Raw genomic sequence first — 6127 nt, 5'->3', positions numbered from 1 at the left:
AATCCAGTCTTATTTCCACCCCCATATCAGCAAACAAGCAGATCCCAGTAACAATATCAGCTTGCTTCCACCAAAAGAACTTTCATTCTTGGATCGCTCCAGTTTGGGTGCCTTCAAACGTTGGGTGACGCCTGTTTCCACCAGTTTGGGGAACCAAGGACAGAGGGCGTTACACGCAATATGGTGGGACAGCGTAGCAGCAAAATTTCCACATTCTCCTGAATGTGGACATTTTTTCTATACGATTAATCAATTCAATGGTTGATTACCAAAATAAGTCATTTGCAGCCCCAAAACAAGTAATGAAATTAATTTATGAACTATACATAGATTATATTGGACTGAAAGCGAGTTCATAAAGCTTCAGAGGTTTATTTCCATGAAACACAAATCTTCCATTCATCTCCACCTTTCCTCACAGGATTTACTCTTCGTCTTGTTTGGTTTATGGATGAGGTGTTTGTTTCCACGCTGGCTCAAAGTCGTCCAACAGAGTCTTGTTCATGACCTCCTGTCTGGTTCTCCACAGCTGCCGTCGTAGGAGGGATGCTGTGGAAGACAAAGACTTCAAGTTGGAGCGGATGTCCGACGTTCCTGATGGGCAGATAAACTGCCGTCATCCAGCTTTTCCGGAGATTTTAAGGACATTCTTGCCTACTGGTGGAGTTTGCAACAATCGTGAGGTTTATGAGGATTCAACATGTGGCTGGATTACAGAAGAACTTGGACTGAAGCTCCAGGTTTTTGTCTCACTGTGGTCTCATCTCGTATAATCTGCCTGCTGTATCCAGCAGGCAGATTATATTACTAAACCTGCAGAAAAAAAAGGTATAATTACAAGATAATTAGATGTATCATATCCTGACCATCCCAGCGTGATGAAAGTTGAACCAGAGTGCAAACAGTTACGCAAGCTTTCTGCCTCTCTTTACAACATTAATCATCTAATTGGAATAATGGTAACTTAAAACGACTAAATGTTTTCATGTGCTAGTGGTGCAGGAGCAAAGCAGGACAGTCGTCCTTCCATCCCTGAGAACGCCCTTGGACTCACATCGACGCTGTCCTTCTGGGACCTGGTTACCTCAGAGAAAGAGGTTAAAGTAACAGAAACTCAGTAATAAAAACATCCCAGAGTCATTTTCAGCTCCTGTTCTATGGCTGAATTACCTGGAGATTTCCCTTTGTGATTTCAGCCGTTTCCTGCACAAAGACACTTATGCAACACGCCCATGTTCACATAATGTTCTTCTGCTAGATTGCGGTATCATTTTTGTGTAGTCTTCAATTACTAAATTCCCACAATGGACATAGAAATGAGTTTAAGGGAATATTTTTGCTTTCTTGCAAGATATCAAATAGTCAAATGTTCCTGTCCTCATGTTGTCCAGGCCTTTATTTGACTGGCATGGCTAGTCGGTCCTCTTTACAACAGGTGCTGCTTTGGCTGGCTTTGGAATCCACAGGTAGCATAGCGACAGTAGAATAAAATGATGAAGCCAACTCAGACATCAATGAGCAACACAATGGCACCAAGGAGGACACATTTATGACAGTTTTCATCTTGTATATGATTTTAAACGAGAGACATTATTGAAGGAAGAGAAATTACTTTGACACCTGACAGACAGACACCCTGAACAAGGATTTAAAAGCTCTGTTGATCCCCATCTGCCTGTAGCTCAGAGTGGTGGAAGACCACTTGGACCTCTAATTCAAAAACATTATAATATTTTGGCAGCTTTCAGAAAGACAGGCCTGAAAAAGACACTTCTGGCCAAGTAAGATTTGCGATGGAAAGAAGTTGCATTATATACACGCAATCCGTCATTCATTTGGCTCAGACACTGAGAAAAGATGAGTCAGTGGTGCATAAAATGTATCTTAGGAGTAAGAAATTCTGATTTGTTTCATATTCTCTTTTTCACAAACCCGACGCTGAAGAAACATTGAAAGTCCAAGATCTCCCTTTTCCCATTAGATTATGTTTTTGTTGACAAAATCTGGTTTCTGCAGTGAAACTAAAACAAAATGGAGTCTGGTGGTCTCTGAAGAGATGTACCCCTCCATGTATGGTAACTGCCCCGGTGCAGCATCCTTTGGCTAAGACAGGCAAGAAAACTGTGCCTTTTATAACCATTACGACTATTCTGGCACAGAGAAGCGATCCTGCATGTCCGACAAAATACAGCCATTTCTGAGAATTATTTATTCAATTATTTAACTATTCAGACAAATTAGTTTTACAGATTTTTCACTTTTCCAGTATTTCTGACTATAAGATTTCAGTAATTTACAATTTGGCACAAATACTTATCACACTTTGGTTCATGTATCGCTACATTATGAGATTGATGGCCTCTTTAAGTTGTGGCGACTTTTCCCAACCTAAATGAACAGTGCGGACAAGTCGTGTTTTGAACTTCCATGATCTTGACATTTGGAATATTCAGCTAAGATTTAAGAGATAGAGCGCTAGCTGAGTTTTAGATCTGGTAAACCAGCAGAACTGTTTAGTCGTGTTTATGAAAAAGGAAGAAGAGAATCCGATTGAAATCCCACAGCGCAACAGACAGGACTCCAAACAGAGCTTGAAGTTGGCTACACGCCATGTGGCGTTCTTATTTCACTCGGCTGCAGGACAGGGATGACTGTTAAAGCTGGAAACAAATCCTCATTAATGACGCACAAGAAGAGGTGTGTGGGTGAGGGACGAAAAGTCAAAACTGGAAGAGTTCAAACAAGAGCTGGTGCAGCGGAAGAAAGTGTAGCTGAGACAATAAAAGGGTGAGTGGTGGAAGAATAAAAGGTTTTGGCCTGGAAACTCCAGCTTCCCTGCAAATCTTTAGTTTGGCCTCTTTGTGTGAGATGACTTCACGCGGCGCACCTGAATACACAGATTTACACACAAGCTTGGCTGCAGCTTCTGAAGCAGAGTGTCTGAGATCACGCACAGCTGCTGGGAATCAGCAGAGCTCCCTGTGAAAAAGGCCTCAAAACGCCAAATCTCTGCGTGATTCTTCATCTCTACACACTCTACTGCATTTCTCTGCTTTAATTTTACTGTAATAGATAACATTTCACCCAGATTACACCCTGAACCTTTCTCCAAAAGAACTCGCCTACAGAAAGCTTCACTTGGTTTTTAATATATCAAATTTTAAATTTATTTGACCAAAAACTTTTGCAACAGATGAAGAAAGATGAATCTTTGTGTTTAGAGAGAGTAAAACAGATTTTTTTTAACAGCAATAACAATCTAAAGAAGTATAATCAAGCTAATGAACACAACTCCTTCAGTGACAGACTGTTGCATCATGGGAGCACAAAGGAGCGTTATCACAGGTCCTTCCTCCCAGCAGCTGCTAGACAGACATAAGTGGCTCTTTGGACCTTCCCCAACGGTTCTTAATAATTATGGTTAAGCAAAGATAAAGACCCAACTAATGATTTTAAATGTAAATTTAGACAAATCCAGGTTTTAGCAGTTTAAATGTATTTTAAGAAATCAATACATTGAATTACCACAATAGACTGATACTAAAAGTATCTGCAATATTTTTTAAAACCAAGTTTTGTTGAAAATATTGTTTTTGTTTGTTTTAAAATAAAGAGAAACAAACATGCAGTTCCTTAAATTTGACATTTCCTAGGTTACCAATCAAAAATTATGCCTCCTGTCAAAAGGTCAGGTAACATTTGTGGCTCTGAGTTTTAGTTAACTGGACATTACTCCGCTCAGTCAGAAACAGCCACTCAGAACTAGCAGTAATCAGCTAGCCGCCATGCTAACAGGAAGTTTTCATTCAGTAACTCTGCATTGTTTATTGTAATGGATCCTGTATTTACCTTTGAATGTTAAGTTTTATACTTGAATTTTTTGGCAATGTTGAGAGGTTTTATTTTGGCTCTTTGCATTATTTAGCCTCTTCAGAGCCTCCATATGTCATCAGTCTGTTAAAGATAGTATTACAAATTAGTTCACGAAACAAATGACAAACAGTCATGTAACACAAACTCCCATACGATGCTTTCAGAAACTGCTTGCCCATGAGCACATTGAAGCTAACACAATAGAAAGCATGGGCATCGCCTTCCTAACAATGTACAGGCTCCATTAAACGCAAGTGACAGCACTGAACAATTTTCTAAATCTAATTTACAACCAACAAATGACGTCAGAGGTCCGAACATTAAAACAAGTTACAAACTGTTCAAACTAAAACTCACACTCTGAAAATCTTAAACGGCCGTCATTCTTCCTTTCCGTTTCTTCACGTATCGCTCTTTCCCTATCGGACTTGATCAAGGTCCCGCCCCCTCAAACTTTAGTCTTTCCTGATTGGTCAACTGTTACTGACAGACACCAGTTCGTCCAATTGCATTACGGAGGTGGAGGGCGGGGGAGAAATCGGTCTTACGGAGTCCAAGGTACATTCAAAATAGAGGAAATGACAGGATCGACGTTTTCAGACACGTTTCAAAACAGACGTGCCTATAGTTTTTACACATACATATATACGCCTGAAGCCATAGACATGAATACGCATGAAGTAGTGCACTACATATTGGATGTCCAAATTCAGGGGTTGCTTCCTTCCGGCTGTGTAGACCGGAAGTGGGCGGCCTTTATTCCCGCTTGTCGCTTAGCAACTGTGACTGCACTAAAAGGAAGCTGATAAAATGGAGCTTAATATCTTTCTGAGCTTCTTTATTTATTTAGCTATATATATTAATTTATTTAAATAAATTAAGTAATTATTAAAAATGATATTCAAGAATAAATAAAGCTTTTAAATTTTGTACTTTGTCATCCATTTTTACAATAACTAAATTACCTGGCTGTCATCATGAATTATGAGCTTCTGTACTTGATTACCAATTAATATCTGTGCTGCTATCCAAGTCTGTGAGAGCCACCATTATGGCTGTGCTCACTTCACCCAATGGCTTTCTGATTAGTTTTCATGTAAATTTGTGGATTTAAACTTTATTTTTTTTGCTTATATTTGTGTCGTCAACTTGGTAGCAATCCGAGCATGCAGGTGGTGACAGTAGAAAGACAAACTCCATCTGAAAAATAATTCTAGTCTGAGCCCAGCAGGAAATTAACAGTCATCCAGACTTTTGTCTGTTTAAGAAACGCATGTAGGAGTTAACTATTTCAGTTCATGTGAGATGTTATGGATGAATAACACTATCATCAGCATATTTATTGCTAAATATAAAATGTAACAGAAATTAAATGGGGATAACAGCTGCAAAGTGTTTCCACGCCAAAGGTTTAGCACAATCCCAACCACAACCTGGCTTTTGGTCAGGATTTCTCGACCTGGACTCTGGTTTGGTCCTGATTCCTGCAGAGACGCTCCTGAGTGGAGGAAACAACAGGGAATCCATACAGAGAACCAGAGAAGATCGTTAAAGCCAGGCATGATGAAAAGCTCTCTGCAGGTGGATGAATCCTCTTCTTCACAGATGAGTTTTTTTCACGGAGGTCTTTACCTCCTCAGAGTCCCAACATCCTACACCAATCATTTCTTGGATGTGTAAAATCCTGAAGCCATTCGTTAAAACTACTAGTGCCTCGTTCATAAACAAACCCCATTTCCCTCCCCTCTGCCGGACGTTTTCCACTGCCGAGATGGACGGTTGGATGGTTATAATGAGAGTTCCAGCGTCCAGCTATTTTTAAGGCAGGAGACAGACTGTTATTGAGCAGGAGGTAGCGAGGCCTTTGGGGACGGAGGATTATTCCATGGACCTGCAGGCTGCAGACTTTATGGGTCTGAAAATATCTGTCCTGCCACGCTCCTCCCGAGGCAATCACAAACTGCAGCCATCCAGAAACGAATGTGGGATCTGCTGAAACTGTCATCTCTCCCCAATATTAACCCAAGTTCAGGTCAGAATTTTTACTTTTCGATATGCAGTTCTTTATAGGAGCTGCTGGATCTTTATCGGTCCATATCTCCAACAGTTCAGCTTCTTACTCCAGGACTCATTCGGACCCCAGGAAGAATAGTCTCTACAGTGGTAGAGAATAATGGGGATCCTTAAATAAACAAATAAATTTATAGCAGCAGAAGATGTTAAAAGTCCCAAAAGTAACCTGACCTGGATTCAT

At 40.3% G+C, this 6127-nt stretch overlaps 1 long non-coding RNA gene across 1 annotated transcript; it reads right to left on the bottom strand.

Moving 5' to 3' along the window:
• Positions 1-356: 356 nt before the first annotated feature.
• Positions 357-1789, bottom strand: LOC145554286 (uncharacterized). Its single transcript, XR_014090308.1, has 2 exons — positions 655-1789; positions 357-549 (listed from the first exon to the last, which is right to left on the bottom strand). It is a non-coding gene; the product is annotated as an uncharacterized LOC145554286 (long non-coding RNA).
• Between the last annotated feature and the right edge of the window lie 4338 nt (positions 1790-6127).

Source organism: Poecilia reticulata, chromosome 2 (assembly GCF_904066995.2).
Source record: "Poecilia reticulata chromosome 2, P_reticulata-male-v2, whole genome shotgun sequence".
NCBI lineage: Eukaryota > Metazoa > Chordata > Actinopteri > Cyprinodontiformes > Poeciliidae > Poecilia > Poecilia reticulata.
The sequence above is the reverse complement of the archived record's forward strand: the minus strand, read 5'-3'. Positions and strand labels throughout refer to the sequence as shown.